Raw genomic sequence first — 18,309 nt, 5'->3', positions numbered from 1 at the left:
AAGATCCTTGCCACTTGGCTTTGACTCTGGACTCTGGTGGTCTTCTTCGGGAAATAAACGGTCTGGGCATAACAGTCTCGAACTCTGGGAATCAAGCAATCCTCCCACTGCAGCCTCTTAAAGTGCTAGGATTATAGATGTGGGCCACCAAACTCAGCCTGGCTCCCATTCTTATCCCTGAATATGTCAACTATTTTCCTCCCTTGTGGAGCCTGCACCTACTCTGCCCCTCCAACCAAAAAGCTGGTTCTTGGAAAGGCAGGCTCCTTCTCATGCCTCAGATCTCAGCACAGTGTCACTTAGGAGAGTCCGTCCCTGACCCCTTATCTCAAGTAGTTCTCCCAACACTTATTTTCTATCACATCCTTCGTTATTCCCTTCCGTGAAGTACATGAATCTGCTTTAAGGAATAGGCCAAGGCGAACATTCGGGCCAAAGTGACTTAGCAAGTTTAGGGCACAGGCACACACTTAACTTGTTAGATAACCTGTCTGTGTAAGTTTATATTTGGCTTTGAGTCGCTATTGTTTGTAAAAGGTACAACTGCCCTCCTGATGCTGTGCACAGGGCTTGGGTTGGCTTGACATGGCTTGGGGGTGCACTAATGCCCAGAGAGAGTAATGCTACTGACCCCTGTAAGGGAGAGTGGGTCGCCTTGAAGGCGGGAAGGGGGACTTATGCCCAGAGGGAAAAAGTAGGCTGCTAACCCTGATGCTGGCATTGTAGGCCAGGGAGTGCAGCTGCAAGGATGGGGGCAGCAGGAGCAGACTCATAAGAGGAGCCACAAAGCTGAAGCAAACAGCCAAGATAAAGAAACCGTGAGAAAAAGTTACTGTAAGTAAGCTGCTGATTAAAAAGCTACTGAATAAAACTACATTTCACCTGCCTACAGCCCCGAGTGTTCCTTCAGCTATTCGCCCATCCACCCACTCCCCTCGGACCTCAGCTGGGACTCAAACCTAACATCTTGTTGGACATCAGCTGGGACTTAAACCTAACACCTTCTCAGCATTTAACCCTATCCAGAATTTTAAAAATCTATTTCTATTTGTTTATTGTCTGTTCCCTTCAAAAGAATGTAAGATTGAAGAGGGGGAAAACCTGACCCATCTTATTCACTGCCATATATCCAGTGTCTAACACATAGTAGGCTCTCTGTAATATTTGCATACTTTGCAAATGGTTTGGTAACGTACTTCTATCCACTTAGTAAATATTCCCAAGAATAAATTGAATCCAAAAGTAAATTGAATTTGTTAGATTACGCTTTTCCTCAGCTCTCTTCTAATAACAAAACCTTATTGTAATAGGCTATGCTGATTCTGATCATGTGCATTTTAAAAGGTCCAAAAAAAACAAAAAACAAATTTTAGTTAAATTTTAGGTCCAAGCATGCTAGATTCAGGATCATCCATACGCTAACTATTACAGATAATTACCAAACTACTGTCAGTTTTGCAACATTCTAATTTTTCTTCTACATAAAATACTGCAAATGGAGTGGAAATCTTAATTGCCTTAAAAAAGGTCCTGTGCATATTAAGTTTAATTCAAATCATCATTACATCAATCATGTATTTTCCTTGTTATATAACTCACATATCAATTCACATATTTGTGGGAAATTTCACCAGTACCCTTTCAAACTAAACACATTAACTCATAAAGCAATATAAAACTCTACCATTCAATTAGACTCATCAATTACACATCTAATTATTTTCACAACTCACTGCTGCTTTGTGTTTGAGGACCTCCCCTGATTATATGGAAATGAACACAGCCAGTGCCATCTGACCACTACTTTCCCCCCCTTCTTTAACCCAGTGGTTCTCACTTTGCACACATTACAATCTCCTGAAGAACTCGAAAAACACTGGAAGCAAAGCTGGATGCCAGACCAACTAAATCAGAGTTTCAGAGTGTGGCAGGGCTCAGGTGGCAGTAATTTTAGTATATGTGCTGCCGAAGCGAGCACCAGGTGGCATTATTTTTTAAAGCTCCCAGGTGATTTGAATGTGATGCCTAGACCAACCCCCCCCCCCCCCCGACAAAAGTGTATGGGCACCACCTGGGAGTGTATTAGGAATGCAAAGCCCCAAGCCCCACCCCAGACCTAGTGAATCAGAAACATTTTTAACAGGTGCCTTGTGGACATACTGAAGTTCAAACTTCAGTATGAAGCAATGAAACTCACTTCAGCAAATTACTCAACCTTTTTAAGGTTCAGTTACCTTATCTGTAAAATGGGAGCAATAATACCTTTCTCGTGGGGTTTACTGCGAGAGCTACATGAAATAAAATGTCCTAAACATCTAGGATGGGGCTGGCACACAGTAAGGGCTAAGTAGATGATATTGCTGCTATTATTAGAGTCCACACTATATGCTTCCTCTACAAATATTATTCGTCTACATCTCCTTTACAAACCTTCCTCCTAACTCCCAAATGTGTCTTACATGGCATGATGTTCTCTATAATACAATTAAACATGCAAATAAATGTTAGTGGATCCACCTTCTCCTTCCAAATCAGTAGGTCTTCTCCTAGAGTTCAAGGATTCTGCTTCCCCTAGAATCTCCCAGTGCCTGATGTTCGCTATCCTGCAAATACGAGCCCCCAAGGACTACTGGTAGAGATTCACAAGGCCAAATGCGCACTTTTTGGCTCCTCCTCTGCACATGTGCTCCCCTCTCACAGGATCTTTCTTTCTGCCCCATAGTCTTCCTACAAGCGAACAGCATTTTTTTCTGGGCACCACTCACACTGTCAAAAGTCTCGCCATAGGCACTTGTAGGAACTGGAGGAGAGCTGCAAAATACAAGAACCTTTTCCAGCTGTAGTGCGTGTGATATTCAAGTGGCGTCAGGCTACTTTATTTGAGGATTGTGCATATTTGATATGATTTACATTTTCCTCCTTACTTTGGAGCATACAGCTGGACATATAACAGGAAATTTTATTTACTGAATGAATAGCAATTGGTATATTTGCTTAATTTGATAACACGTAAAAATGAAATACACTTTACTCTGTCAGCGCAAACAAAGGCTTACATTAAAAAGAACCTGCTTTCTACTCTACCCAACTTCTTCATACTCCCTTCTCTAAAATTTTAGCAATAGTCCTTGCTTGGTCCTGGCACTGTAGTAAGCATGTTTTATATTTCCATTTGTTTGATGATTACAGCAATCTTATGAAGTAGGAACCATTATTATAACATTTATCTTTCAGCTAACCAGACTGAGATTTGGACACCTGTTCACTAGTCAGGGTGTCAGAGCCTGCAGAGCCAAGCACTGAAAACTCGGCTATCTTCACCACCCCAAGTGGAGTCTGTAGCCACTACACTACAAAAGCTTCCCTCCTGCCTTGTTTTATCCTACTGGCCTGGTGTCTTCATACTTTCATAGTGCAGCACCTCTGTTCTTCCTCAGAGATGAAGAGTTGTCAAAGTTAAACCACAAACTTTTGCGCAGGCATGGTGGCTCATGTCTGTAATCCCAGCACTTTGGGAGGTCAAGGCGGGCAGACTGCTTGAGGCCAGGAGTTCAAGACCAGCCTGGCAACATGGTGAAACCTCGTCTCTACTAAAAATACAACAATTAGCCAGGCACACTGGTGCATGCCTATAATGCCAGCTATTTGAGTGGCTAAACCAGAAACTTTAAAGAAAGGGAAGTCTAGTCCAATTCCCATGCAAATCATGCTGAGCTCTTCCAAATCCTCACCCAATTTTCAACAAGTCTTCCCCAACAAGTTCACTTTTTGGCAATGGAGAAATCCCTGAAGGGACTAATATTAATCTGTATTCCAAATAACCCTGAATACGTTGCTGAGACTCCGTAAACATTAGTGAACACTTATGACACAAATGCAATGACCATCAGGAGGTAGAAGAGATTCACTGAGAATGCTCTGTTTGACTGACCTAAGCCCTATTTTCAATAGGGTTCTTCAACAGAAGATCAAGGTAACTCCTAGATAACACCTAAGAATCAAGCTTCTCTGTAAAGAGAGCTGGGCACTTAAAGTCCTTCTGAACAAAATGGGAAAATGTGAGTAATGACAGTGGTTAGATGGCTTAAAAATCGGCTGATCCATCATAGCCAGTGTATTTTTCATGCAGTCATTTGTTCAAGAAACATTTTTTGGGCTTGTGCAGGACTCTGGGAATAGTGTTACACAGAAGTGCCAGAGATCTGCCCTCCTGCTGATGTTCTAAGGTTGACTGGAGCATCTTTGTCAAACTGGGGGAGAAAAATCACAGGCCTATCTTTAGCCTTTTCTCATTTCATACATCTAATTAAAGACAAAGGAGCCGGGCGCGGTGGCTCAAGCCTGTAATCCCAGCACTTTGGGAGGCCGAGACGGGCGGATCACGAGGTCAGGAGATCAAGACCATCCTGGCTAACACGGTGAAACCTCGTCTCTACTAAAAATACAAAAAAAAAAAAAACTAGCCGGGCGAGGTGGCGGGCGCCTGTAGTCCCAGCTACTCTGGAGGCTGAGGCAGGAGAATGGCGTAAACCTGGGAGGCGGAGCTTGCAGTGAGCTGAGATCCGGCCACTGCACTCCAGCCCGGGTGACAGAGCGAGACTCCGCCTCAAAAAAAAAAAAAAAAAAGACAAAGGAATGTGGGCTTATTCAATTTTGTAGGCCAGAAAAACACAGGAAAAAAATGACAAATTCATTAAAATATGTAATTACAATCCAAAAGGTTTTAACAGGTGAGAAAAAGCTAAAGACAGCAAGACGAAATTTGATGGGAACACATTTATCGTCCCAAGTCAGAGTTCGAAAAATCAGGTGCACAAGAGGAGGATGGGGAGCCATTTTAACAGCAGCCTACACAGACCTTACGGTTTAGCTGAGTATGAGTCCAATATGATAAAAGGTGGTGATGTAAAGGAATAACTGGGCAGTCAGGAAACAAGGATTTTAGTTCTGGCAGGGAGGCAAGTCATTGAATTTGAGGAGTTATTCCTCAACAGAATTTTAGGGCATTGGGCTAGGTTACCTATCAGGCTCCATCTGGCCCTACCAGCACAGAGATGATGTTCATTCTTGCACACCACTGTGTCCCCAGCCCCTAGCATAGTGCCTGGCACATAGGAAGCACTCCCAAGTACTTGTGAATGAATGGCAGTGCTGACAGAAACTCTACAAGTGAATACTAGATTTTGTCCCCCTTCTCTCTCTCTCTCTCACACACACACACACACACACACACACACACACCCACCCCAATACACTCCTAGATTCAAGAAATGGAAAAAGCATCTGGGCAAAAGGGGTCATAATTCCATAGCCCCATATGAGTTCCATTTCGAAAGGGTCACTGACAAGTTAGAAGAGGGTAACTCGTTCGGTGGAGGGTTCTATCATCTGCATAAGGATTGCATGACATGTGGCTGAAGGAACTGGGATGTTCTGTTCTAGAGGCAAGAAAAGCTTAGAAAGGCCATGGTAGAGATTTTCAAATTATTTTGAATAATATGTAAGTTTCACTCCAGAAGGCAAATGAGAAACCAAAAATAGTGTTATTCTAAGAAATGTCGAAGGTCCCTTCTAACTACAAGGTTCCACAACTTTGTTATTGATGTTTCAAATGTAGTTCATAGAAAAGGTTTAATTTTGGCATATTTTAAATTGTTCAATTTTTAAGAATGAATTTGAAGTATTTACTGAGTTTAAGAAAAACCCCACCTCGAGCACCACTCTCTGTAGCTGTCACACAGTTTTAGATAGACAGTGAGTATAAATACCTATACTCCATTACCATTTCTCAATTCTGCCCTTGAAACCCTGCTGGTTGCAGCACTACCACCCTCAGGTATCTTCTAAGATGTATGGGAGAATGTCTTTCATTAAGGCGGAAGCCTGCTGCTTCTGTGTGCTGAGGTAGAAGACACCTGAGTTTTTAAAGACACATGTAAGTAAGACATATTATATATATTGTTTGCAAACAAACTACTTTCTTGTAGGTAAAACAATCCCTGTATATGGGAATCTCTGATAGATTTCTAGGTTGTGGCATGCAGAATCTTTTACGGATTTCTGGGTTTGGGCTGAGAAAAATGAGGAGCAAACAAAAGCAGCAGGACTTCAGAAGGAAAATTTAGCTGCAATTTTCTTTTTGCTTCTGCCCTACTGCATATTCCAATAAGAACATAAAAAATCACTCTTAATAATTTGCAATACACATCAGGATTTTTAGCAGGGCTTTTTTTTTTTTTTTTTTTTTTAAAGGCATAGTGAACTTCTGGACACTATACAAGTTTACAGTGCTTCTAACTACAATTTACAAAGCACATTTCATGACACTGTAAAATTTGTGTTAACATCAATCCCATTTTTCAGGGAACAGTGCAGCTCAGGTAGAGGAAGACATGGAATCCAAACTCAAGCCCTTCAACTCCAAATGCCAAGTTCCTTCTGCCAGGGCACAGTGTCCCAGGAGAGACCACCCTCACACCTAATCTCACAGCCTCCTGAGATTCCTGGGTAGGCAGCAAAGAATGCAGCAGAAGCAGACACACCTTTACACTCGGGTTGAGTAGCTGGAGAGCACCACGTGATAGAGTAGTCAGTGGAAAGAGCCAACAGGTCAACCCGGTCCAGGGAGCTAGGAAAACTGGAGCAAAGATCACACAAGTCAGGCAGAACAGCAGCAAAACAGCTAAAAGCTGGGCTTTCTGTGTCTGTTTTGTTACAAACAGCTTTATCCACCGGAGGATGGGCATCGGGGAGCTGCTCTAGTTAACATTTCTTCCCATTACTACCCTAACTTGAGAACATTACAGATCTTTACCATTCTTGTTAGTTATCAATTACCTTTGCCTTAGTCATCTGAGGGTATTTCATTCATTCACTCGGCGTTCTGGACCTGTGTTAGAGGTTGGCGTAGCAGTTGGGAAGCAGACAGACAAGCCCTGTCCTCAAGCTGCAGACACTCAATGCAGAGCACGGTGGAAGACTCACAACTACACATACTGAACGTCATGAGTGAGGCCCACCTAGAGAATATGGGGGAGGCTTTCCAGCTCAAATGTTTCTAAATTAGTGACCAAAATCCACAGCAGGGAACTAAGCTTGCACTCTCACAATGTGTTAGTGCCCAATAGAGGCATACATTTAGAGCCTGTATCAGTATAGAGAAAGGAACTATTTAATGTTAAGAGATAAAACTTGATGGTAACTTTTTACCTTAGAAAGTCCGTAACTCCATTCTCAATGACAAAGTCTGTAACCAAAATAGTAGCCAAATATAATTCCAGATATGAGATATAGTTTGAGCCCTCATGTCATGCTGCAGGAATGGGTGGCTGCAGACTTGTGAAATGCTTTAAGAGGAGGACTTTGTTATTCTAACTTTTATGAGACTGTTCAAAATGCACAGCTTGAGAGTTTAGCAGAAATCCATGTTCTATCCCAGAAGTGGGCAAACTTTTTTCCCCATAAAAGGTAGATAGTCAATATTTTCTTTGTGGGCCCTAGGGTCTGTCTCAGCTACTCCATTCTGCTTTCGCATAGAAAGTGGTAACTCCATTCTTGAAAACAAATTCTGGAAACAAAACAGCTAAATATAGTTCTAGGTAAGAGACACAGAAAGAAAAGCCACAGACAATGGGATCCTAGTTACCTACCTGTATTCAGAGTCAAAAATACATGGAGTGGGAAACCGATAACCTACTCTAGCTTTTAGTTCCTTAGTATCTCAGAGATTCAAGGAGTGCAGGTTATCTCCCCAGCCAAATCTCCCAACCTTCAGGCACTTGGGGCCTTACCCTACAGATGTTCTGTAGCTTCACCTTCCTTCTCCATGCTGATGTGCCCCGACAAATTGCCGTATTTCTAGCTCATCCTCTCATCTTCCCCTAGCCTCTAATTCACAATATGCCAAAAGGCCTGGTAACAAAAGCAAATCAGTGTTTATAATACACAACTTTTTTATTAGTATAAAAGCATTGTCCATAGTCCCAAGAGAGATGTTTGCCTAACAGTTTGCTGTTAAATGAACTGTAACTTTTGAATGCATCTGTTGTGCAAGATCATTAAGAGTACCCTGTTCGATCCCACATGCTTGACCCCATCTATGTGGCTATGTACCACACAGTGGGAGTTTACCCCACAGTGAGCAACAATGATCCATCCCTCTAAAAGCTTATTTGGTCTGGACACAATGTAGTTGTGAAAGGGACAAAGACATTTCCTAAAAGGGAATTCTACCTGCATCACCCAATGGTGGATGGAACAAAGCTGGAGGCTGGGCACAAAAAGAGACATCATCCATCCAAAGGGGAAAGAGAAAAAGTACTCAATGGAGCATTTTCTTAGGGATAAAGGGAGTCAGAACTTGAAGTTGAATATGACCCACCAAATTAACTTTTTATAGTTATCGGGTTTTCCTGAAGAACCATGGTATTTTAATAATTCAATATTTTAGAAAATATGTATATTATTAGAGCCGGGTGAGGTGGCACACACTTGAAGTCGTGGCTACTCTGCAGGCTGAGGTCGAAGGATTATTTGAGCCCAGGGGTTCCAGTCTAGCCTGGGCAACATAAAGAGGCCTTGTCTCTGTTTTTTAAGCAAGAAAAAAGACAGAAAATATATATTATCCGAAATGGCTTAGTAGAATTTCACTCTTGAAGTTCTTCAAATCCTCTGATGAAAGAATCATACTAGAATATACAACAAACTTCGTGGCTGCATCAACGATCCTTAAACCTTGTAAAGGCCATTATTACGGACATTATTAATCAATTAGGATAATTTATAAGTTATAAGTAAGATGAACTCACCTGTGGAATTCCGGATGAAATTAAAGCTTAAGTTTTTTGTTGTTTTCTGTATTCCATGCTTTAATTAAAACACTCAGATCTGCTGTGAATTACTGAACAGAAGAACAGAAAAAAAAATATGGCCATTCATTTGAATGAACATTTTAGTCTATGAGGGCAAAAAATGTCAGTCTCTTATCTCTTAAAACAGTTCTCTTCTACAGACTGATACACGTTCGGTAATTTGTGCTTTTATCAAGCGTCGACACATACTAAGAGCACAAATTCAGCGCCCTTCTTTTGCTTAAGCCTTCTGGGAGAAGCTAAAAAACTTGTTCCCAGTTAAACACCGCAAACCCAAATTTTCCTTACCTCTGAAAACAGAAAAAAAGACACGGTTTGGCAATTTCCTCCTTGACAGCTTTTCCGACAACACAGCCACCTCCTAAAAGCAGGCACTCTGTGCAAACTGCAGAGGAAACAAAATCATGAAAGCCCGGCAAATCTCCCTCCTAAATCCAGCAGTAAGAAGGTGAACGGGTACTGAATTCAACGACTACCCGTGCTTGAGGATGGCATCATTCCTTCCTGCTTGGAAAAGTGCCACTCCGTTGCACCTCTAGGAATCCTTTTAAAACGCCTTGTATGCTCCTTAACACCGCCTGTAGGAATCCTGTAGCCCTAGCCCCGCAGGATTTCCTTCTCTCCCCGCCCCTTCTCCTCATTCCCCATTGACTTTCACATTCCTTCCCAAGCCTTCCGACAGCCCTGCGCTGGGGCCCTTCCCCACCGCTCCAAGAAAGCGTTCGCCGCAGGCCTGTTAGGGGCTCACCAATACCGTAACACCGTTCCCGTCCTCTTCCTCCGCACCGCTTTAAACGCCCCGGGTCGCTATCCGGATCGGACGGTGGCTGGACCGCCACAGGCGACGCAAGGTAAGGTGGACAACCAGCGGCTGCCGCCGCGGCCTGGGCCCTCCGCGTAGCCCACTGCCCCGCTAGGCCCCTTTTTCAGCGCTTACCGGAAGCGGGGAGCTGCTAGTCACTGAGGCCCGAGCCCGAGCGCCAGGGCGCGGCGGCTCTACCTGGGCCACGCTCACCTCCAAAGGAGTGGGCGGTGCCTCCAGCCTCGCTGCCGGGGTCTAGGCGTTTACAAGGATGCCGCGTTCCGGGAAATGCGGGTCCAGTGGCCACGCCCGCCACCCAGCCGCAGGTCTCAACCGCCTCGGAGACCCTGCAGGGCCGCCCTTCTCACTCACCTCCTGTGCTCGGCGCGCACCCAGCTCGGAAGCGGGAAGGTGGACGGCGCTCCCGCCCTGCGCACACACGCAGCCTCCCCGCAGCCGCACGCACGGCCGGGCGCGCGCAGACCACGCGCCGGGGCCGCGGCCGGAAGCCCCTGGCTGCACGCGCGGGCCCAGGTGGCCCCCCGCCCTGTGAGCTCGCATGGCGCGCCCTCTGGATCCTCGCGGTCATCTTGCATTCCGAGCACGACCGTGTTACGTATGCCTTTAGTTGATGCTGGCCAAGATTAGACAACTTAGTGGCAGACGTCGAGCTAGGATATCTGTTTAAGATCCTTGGCCTGGAGGCGGCCCTGGAGGGATTTTCTTGTTAAACTTCATACAGAACTAATTAGGAAAGCAGAAACCTTAGGAGGAGTTCTTTGCTGTCTCAGAAGAAATGCCCGTTCTTCTTCCCGAATCCGATGGGGAATGGAGTTGGGGGTAAGAGACACGTCAGGTTTCAATGGCCTGTGTATGGATGGGAGTCCCAGGGAGTTGCTTTTGTACATCTGAGCATAGCTGACCTAAATTCTCAGATCCATCTTCTCAAACTCCTTTTACCAAGATGTGCAGTATTGATTGTACTGGTCCTTTCCTCAAAATCAAGTGGGTCTGAATCATGTATTTGACCACTACCACGCCCAGCCATGAGCACCATCCCTGATTGTAACCCACACATTTGCATCATGACTGTAAACGTGGCCCACCATTTCTTTTTGTTTATTCTTTGGCCTGACTGCTTCTTCCTTATAGCCTTTTTTGCAAAATTACTTATGATAGTTTGAAGGTTCTCTGAAAATAATAGGGGTGAATATAGAGATCAAAATGGGTGTGCAACAAAAATAAGTATAGATAGTAGCAGTGTAAGTCAAGGACTTAGTTGGCACTGCATAAATAATCAGATCTAAATTACAATAATCAGATCTAAATTATGGTTGAGATTGTTTTCCTGGTTCCAGCCTTGGCGGGTAGCTGTGTCCTTTGCAGAGGGTAAAGTGGTTGCTGCCCTGCTGCACGCCTTTATTACAACCATTCTTCACCCCACCTGGGCTGACAGTTCACCTCACTAAGTCAAGGAGGTCCATTAATAACAAAACCAGACAGGTTTCACTGCAGATAGATTAATATACTGAAAAAATAGACCTCTTATTTGGAAGAATGCTTTAGGGCATTAGTATTATATTTTACAAATTCTGTTTCTTAAAATTTTAGAAAAGTTCTATTTCAATACTGATTTTAAAAATGTTTTGAATGTCCTTTGAGTAACCAGCAGGTATATGTGCTCATAGCTGCCAAAACCTCCCTAGAATGCAAAGCAGAGCCATGGACAACAGATTGGAGTAAGAAATTCTCCTAAATGAAGTGAGACAAAAAGGTCCAAAACCTTTACGAGATTATTTCCTTTGAAGCAGTCTCCTTTTTCTTTGTGTAGCATTTATCAGCTTGTGATTGAGTCATCTATTGCTGCAGAGCAAACTCTCCCAAAATATAGTTGCTTGCAAAAATATCAATTTAGTATTTCTCATAATTCTGAAGGTCGGTTATGTGGTTCCTCTCTGGTTTTGATTGGACTCATTCATATAGATACATTCAGCTGTAGCAGGGGTTGGCCAAATTTTCTGTAAAACAGGATCAGATAGTAAATATTTTAGAGTTTGTGTCTGTCACTATTCTTCTTTTTTATTTATTTTTTATAAGCTATTAAAAACCCAAAGCTCAAGGCCATACAAAAGCAGGCTATGGCCTACAGGCTGTAGTTTGCTGCTCCCTGAACTAGAGAATCAGCTGAGCTGAAAGTCCAAGGTGGCCTCACTCATGCCTCTGCTGTCAGCTCCGTGTGGCCTCTCATCCTGCAGTAGGCTGTTTTTGGTCTGTGGGCAACATCCAGAAAACAGCAGGCAGAAGCTGTAAAATTTCTTAAGGCCTAGGCTTGGGAGTCACACAAGGTCATATACACCAAATTCTGCAGATCAAAGCAAATTGCGAGGGCCTCTCCAAATCCAAGGGACAGGCAAATAGACTCTACCTCTTGATGGAAGGAGCTGCAGATAACATGGCCAGAACTAGCTAAACTAAGTGGCAGGAACTTTATTCTTGAAAGTCAGTCATCAAACTTCAAATATATGATATCTGATGGCAGCTATTGTTCTTCCTCACTTCTCTCCCCAAACTACCCAAACCTGTTTATAATTCTATGAGCACTCACTTGCCTCAGGACTTGTTTACAGGTGTCTCTGCCATGAAATTATCAGCAACCTGAGGGAAGAGACAGGCCCTACCGCACTGCCTTGCTGTAATATATCTTCAATAGATATATATGGAATTTAGTTGAATAGCCTTACTGAGGTTTAAAGTCAGGTTATTTGCTTACTTTACAAAAGCAAAATAAATGTAAGAATCCTGCACTATCTACAAATTCCAGAAGAAAAGCATGCATCAAAGATTTACGTTTCACACTCAGATACTGTCTGATCAATCAGATGGAAAACTTCTCAGCAATTTTCCAAACATATAATCAAGAGTTAGGAAGCCATATGCCTAATGATAAATTTGAACTAGCAATCACCTTTAAGGGTATACTACATTTTAACCTTAAATTTGTCTGCAGATGAAAATCGAAATGTAGCAGTTCTTTCGTAATATGTGCTATATATGTTTCAAGGCAGATGTGATTCTGGACAGGGTTTCTAATATACAGGAAATCGTTCTACTAATTGTTCAATTGAATTTTTCAATATGTGTTTTCTCCAAAGTCTTACTGTGACTGTCTTCTTCCACTTGATGGAAAGCTTTGACAATTTACTATGCTTAGAAGCAGCTGGGGTGTATTTCTAATTGATGATTTTTTATCTTATATTTCTTACTTGACTATCCACATCTTTCATTCTCTTCAGCATTTTCCTTTAGCACTTCCTGTCTTAATGAATTTGATATATGACACTGCCTTTATGCAAATGCAGACAATATCTTCAGCCTTTCTTCTGCTTCCCTCCTTCAGATTACAAATACATGGAAGAGTCATGCTAGTAACACATATGTGACACTTAAACGTTAATACAGTATATTCACATACACTATATCAGTTGATTATTAATATACCAATACCGTGGAGGTAGATACTGTCATTACTGTCATTTGGCAGGTAGGGAAACTGGCGAACAAATGTCTCAGAGATACTTCAAACTTAACATGTCTAGGCCAACCTCAGTACCTTCCCATAAAGTCTGCTTATTCTCCTGGATTCCTGATTTGGATAAAGCTCCATTTATCACTCATCCAAGTTCAGCTCTCACTTCATCCATCTCTCTATTCCACATGTCCAGTCAGTCACCAAGTCCCTGTGGATTCTCTCTCTTTCTCTCTCCCTCTCCTCTCTGAGATGCCTGCAGCCAAGAAAGCCTCATTCTTTATCTAGGTTTGTATCAGAGCTTTCTGTCTGCTCCCCTGACTTCCAAGTTGCCCTTCAGGTCCTTCATATTACCACTAGGCTGTCTTCCTCAAACCCAGATCTTGTCAGGCATTCCTATGTTAAATTGATCAGGGGCTTCCCACAGGGCACAATCCAAAGGGCTACAGAACCTTTTGTAATCTGCCTCAGCCTACCAGCTCCGGCCATGCATGCATTTTCATGCGCTGTCATTGTACCCACTGTTACCTCAGAGTACAGTTTTATTCTCTGAGTCCCTCCATCCAAGAACCACACCCATCTGACTCATCCAAGTCCCACAACCACTACAACAATGCTTCTCAAACCTAAATGTGCATAGGAATCACTGGAGAATCTTATTAAAAGCAGATTCTGATTCATCAGGTCCTGGATAGGGCTGGAGACTCTGCCAATTTATTTATTTATTTATTTTTTATTTATTTATTTTTTTTTTTTTGTGAGACAGTGTCTCGCTCTATCGCACAGGCTGGAGTGCAGTGGTGCGATCACAGCTCACTGCAAACTCTGCCTCCCGGGTTTATGCCATTCTCCTGCCTCAGCCTCCCGAGTAGCTGGGACTACAGGTGCCCGCCACAACGCCCGGCTAATTTTTTTGTATTTTTAGTAGAGACAGGGTTTCACCGTGTTAGCCAGGATGGTCTCGATCTCCTGACCTCATGATCTGCCCGCTTCGGCCTCCCAAAGTGCTGGGATTACAGGCGTGAGCCACTATGCCTGGCCTGACTCTGCCTATTAACAAACCAACTGTGCAGGGCACGGTGACTCATGCCTGTAATCTCAGCACTTTGGGAGGCTGAGGTGGGCAGATAGCTTGAGATTCTGAGTTCAAGACCAGCCTGGGCAACATAGTGAAACCCCACCTCTACTAAAAATACAAAATTAGCCTGGCATGGTGGCATGCACCTGTAGTCCCAGCTACTCAGGAGGCTGAGCTGGAAGGATTGCTTGAGCTTGGGAGGTTGAGGCTGCAGTGAGCTGTGATTGGACCACTGCACTCCAGCCTGGGTGACAGAGCACCACCTTGTCTCAAGACAAAAAGAAAAAGAGACAACCCACCAATTGGTGATAGGATATTGCTGGTTATTAGACTGCAATTTGAGTAGCAAGAGTATAGAGCTGCACTGTTCAATAGAACTTTCTCCAATGATAAAAATGCTCTTAGATGTTTTCTGATATTGTAGACACTAATGACATGTACCTATTGAATACTCGAAATGTAGCTAATGAGACTGAAGAACTGAATTTTAAATTTTACTTAGTTTAAATTTCAGTAGGTACATGTGACTAAGTGGCCACCATGTTGAACAGTGCAAATGTATTGGAATCCCTTTTCAACCTCCAAAACTCATTCAGAATTCTGGTTTTCAATCCAGCATGTAAGACTTAAAATTCACCATTCCATCCTAATAACAAGTAAAAAGCTAAACAAACTTGAAAATACTTAACCCTTCATATATTTTTTGGAAAAGTGAGGTTATGGGGCAAACCGCATCTCCCAAACTGGAGAGACAGACAGGTGGATACAAAGAATTACAGAATTAAAAGAAAAGAAAAAAAATGACATTTTGAGCTGGACAAATAAAACCAAACAACAAAACAAACAGAAAACACAGAGAATTATAATTTACCAGAGCAGAAAACCATGAGCTGAGACCTCTATAGGAACCAGTGCTGGGGTAGGAAAACCTAAACTGTTAAATGATGAATTGCTAAAAGTTCTGTGTGGGCAAGTCTGAGAGTTAAAAACTTCAGGGGGACCTAGTCATGGTGGGTGGAACCCATACTTTTTGTGTGTTTTAACTCCTGGAGTTCTATCAGGTTCACACGGTGAATATCAGAGAAAAATCCCCCAGTGCTTCCAGCATGGGGAGGGGAAAAGAAACCATTTTTAAATGTGCCAGAACATTCTGTTCTTCTCAACAATAGCTATCCTCAGAAGAAAGTAGCTGAGAGTAACCTAGCCTGCTGGGGTTTTATCAGAGCATAACTGACCTGGGGGAAGGGAAATACCCAACTCCATACCCTCTAGACTTCCACATACGAGAAGGGAAATACCCAAATCCAGCCCACTCTAGCTATCCTATCCTACGTAACATCTTGGGGGTGAGTATAGGGGTAAAGAACTGAGAGGCACTTGTGAAGTTCATGATCCAGAGGCACAGACTCACTAAAAGACTGAGACCTAATCATAGGACTGCAGAAAGCTCCCCCACCTATACATACACCTTAACATCACATTACTAAAGGAACATCATGACAGTTTCTTTAACCAAGTACATTATGTCCAGTTATCAAAAAAAAAAAAAAAAAAAAAAAAAAAAAAAAAAAATTACCGGGTATACTAAAAGGAAAAACACAGTTTGAAGAGATAGTACAAGCATCAGAACCAAATTCAAGATATGGTAGAGCTGTTGGTGTTAGACCATGAATTTAAAATAACTATGATTAATTTGCTAAGAGCTTTAACACATAAAGTAGATAGCATGAAAAGACTGATAGGTAACGTTAGCAGAGAAATAGATAATTTAATAAGGAACCAAAAAAGATGGTAGAGATCAAAAGCACTGTAGCAGAAATGAAGAATGCCTGTGATGGTCTTATTAGTAGACGGGACACAACTGAAGAAAAAAGTCTCTGAACATGAAGCTATCTCAATAGAAACTATCCAAACTGAAAAACAGAAAAGACTGAAAAAAACCCACCCAGAACAGAATATACAAGAGCTGTGGCTCAACTACAAAAGGTGCAACATGTGTAATGGGAATAACCAAGAGAAGAAAAAGAGAAAGAAACAAAAGAAATATTTGAAACAATAATGACAAAATTTCCCCTAAATTAATGTCAGACAGCAAACCACAAGTCCAGAAAGCTGAGAGAATACCAAGCAGAATAAATGTAAAAAACACCCACACCTAAGCACAATGTATTCAAACTACAAAAAAAATCAAAGATAGAGAAAAAATTCGGAAAGAAGTCAGTGAAATAAAACCCACCTTATCTATAGAGGAGCAAGGATAAGAATTACACCTGGTTTTTCCTCAGAAACCATGCAAGCAAAAAAAGTAGAGTGAAATATTTAAAGTGTTGAGAGAAAAACCAAACAAGCTAGAATTCTGCAACATGTAAAATTACCCTTCAGAAGGAAAAAAAAAAATTGAGGGAGTTTGTTTCCAGTAGACTGCTTTGGAAGAAATGTGAAAAAAAAATTCATTTAGAGAGAAGGAAAATAATATCAGTCAGGAATTTGGATCCATGTAAAGAATAGCAATGGAGAAGGAATAAATGAAGAGAAAAATAAAAACATTCTGACATGGTTTGAATTTGTGTTCCCACCAAAATCTCATGTTGAAATGTTATCCCCAATGCTGGAGGTAAGGCCTGGTGGGAGGCAATTGGATCATGAGTGGTTTCTCATAGCTTAACATCATCGCCCCCTTGGTGCTCTCATTGCAATAGTGAGCTCTCATGAAATCTGGTCATTTAATAGTGTGTGACACCTCACTCCCCAATGCTCCCACGCCTACCAACACTTCCTCCTGCTCTGGCCGTGTGAAGAATTGGCTTCCCATTCGCCTTCCACCATGATTGTAAGATTCCTGAGGCCTCCCCAGAAACTGAGCAGATGCTGCCATGCTTCCTGTACAGCCTGTGGAACTGTGAGCCAGTTAAACCTCTTTGCTTTATATATTGCCCAGTTTTAGGTATTTCTTTATGGCAGTGTGATAACCAACTAATATATATTCTTTTTTTAGTTCTCAATGGATCTGACAGATAACAGTTTGTTCAAGCTAGTAATAATATATTTGATTATGTATGTTTGTGTATAGCTGTATATAACTGAAATGAATGAAAGCAATGACACAAGGATAGAATGGAGAAATGAGTATTATTTTGTTATTACAAGGTATTCACACTACCCATGAAGTGGTATAGTGTTATTTGAAAGATAACTTGAATTTGTTTTAAATGTATATTGCAAATTCTAGGACACCCACTAAAACAAGTTTTAAGAAAATATAACTGTTGGGCATGGTGGCTCACACCTATAATCCCAGCACTTTTGGAGGCTGAGGTGGGCGGATCACGAGGTCAGGACTTTGAGACCAGCCTGACCAACATGGTGAAACCCTGTCTCTACTAAAAATGTGAAAATTAGCCAGGCATGGTGGCACACACCTGTAATCCCAGCTACTCAGGAGGCTGAGGCAGGAGAAATGCTTGAACCCAGGAGGCGGAGGTTGCAGTGAGCTGAGTTAGTGCCACCACACTCCAGCCTGGGTGACAGAGTGAGACTCCATCTCAAAAATAAATAAATAAAATAAATATAACTGATATGCTAAGAAAGGAAAGAAGATGGAGTCTTTTAAAATGCTCAGTGAAAATCACAAAGGGCAGAAAATGTGGAGGACAAAAAATAGGAACAAAGAACAAGGGTGATGATATAGTTTGGATATTCATTTCCTTCAAATGTCATGTTGAAATTTGATTCCCAATGTTGGAGGTGGGGCCTTGTGGGAGGTATTTGGGTCATGGAGGCAGATCACTCATAAATGGCTTGGTTCCATTCCTATAGTAATAAGTGAATTCTCAGATCTCTAATTCATGTGAGAGCTGGTTTAAGACAATGTGACATCCCTCTCTCACTTGCTCCCTCTCTTGCCATGTGATGCCAGCTCCACTTCCCCTTCCACCATGATTGGAAGTTTCCCGAAGCCCTAGTCAGAAGCAGATGTTGGCACGATGCTTCTTGTACAACCTGCAAACTTGTAAGCCAAATAAACCTCTTTTCT

At 42.4% G+C, this 18,309-nt stretch overlaps 1 protein-coding gene across 7 annotated transcripts in view; it reads right to left on the bottom strand.

The window, feature by feature from the left end:
* Window positions 1-10,211, bottom strand: part of B3GALNT1 (beta-1,3-N-acetylgalactosaminyltransferase 1 (globoside blood group)) — a 31,413-nt gene extending 21,202 nt beyond the window's left edge. For 2 of the 7 annotated variants that reach the window (XM_030928081.1, XM_010366721.2), the window contains exons 1-3: window positions 9,619-9,759; window positions 9,159-9,255; window positions 8,808-8,899 (exon numbers count right to left, since the gene is read on the bottom strand). The gene's annotated coding sequence lies outside the window, so the exon portion shown is untranslated. The other 5 variants (XM_030928086.1, XM_030928063.1, XM_030928076.1 and 2 more) reach the window with 5 other exon arrangements.
* Between the last annotated feature and the right edge of the window lie 8,098 nt (window positions 10,212-18,309).

This window comes from Rhinopithecus roxellana, chromosome 1, assembly GCF_007565055.1.
Source record: "Rhinopithecus roxellana isolate Shanxi Qingling chromosome 1, ASM756505v1, whole genome shotgun sequence".
In the NCBI taxonomy this organism is placed as follows: Eukaryota; Metazoa; Chordata; class Mammalia; order Primates; family Cercopithecidae; genus Rhinopithecus; species Rhinopithecus roxellana.
Note: the sequence above shows the minus strand (reverse complement) of the source record. Positions and strands in the feature narration are given on the sequence as shown.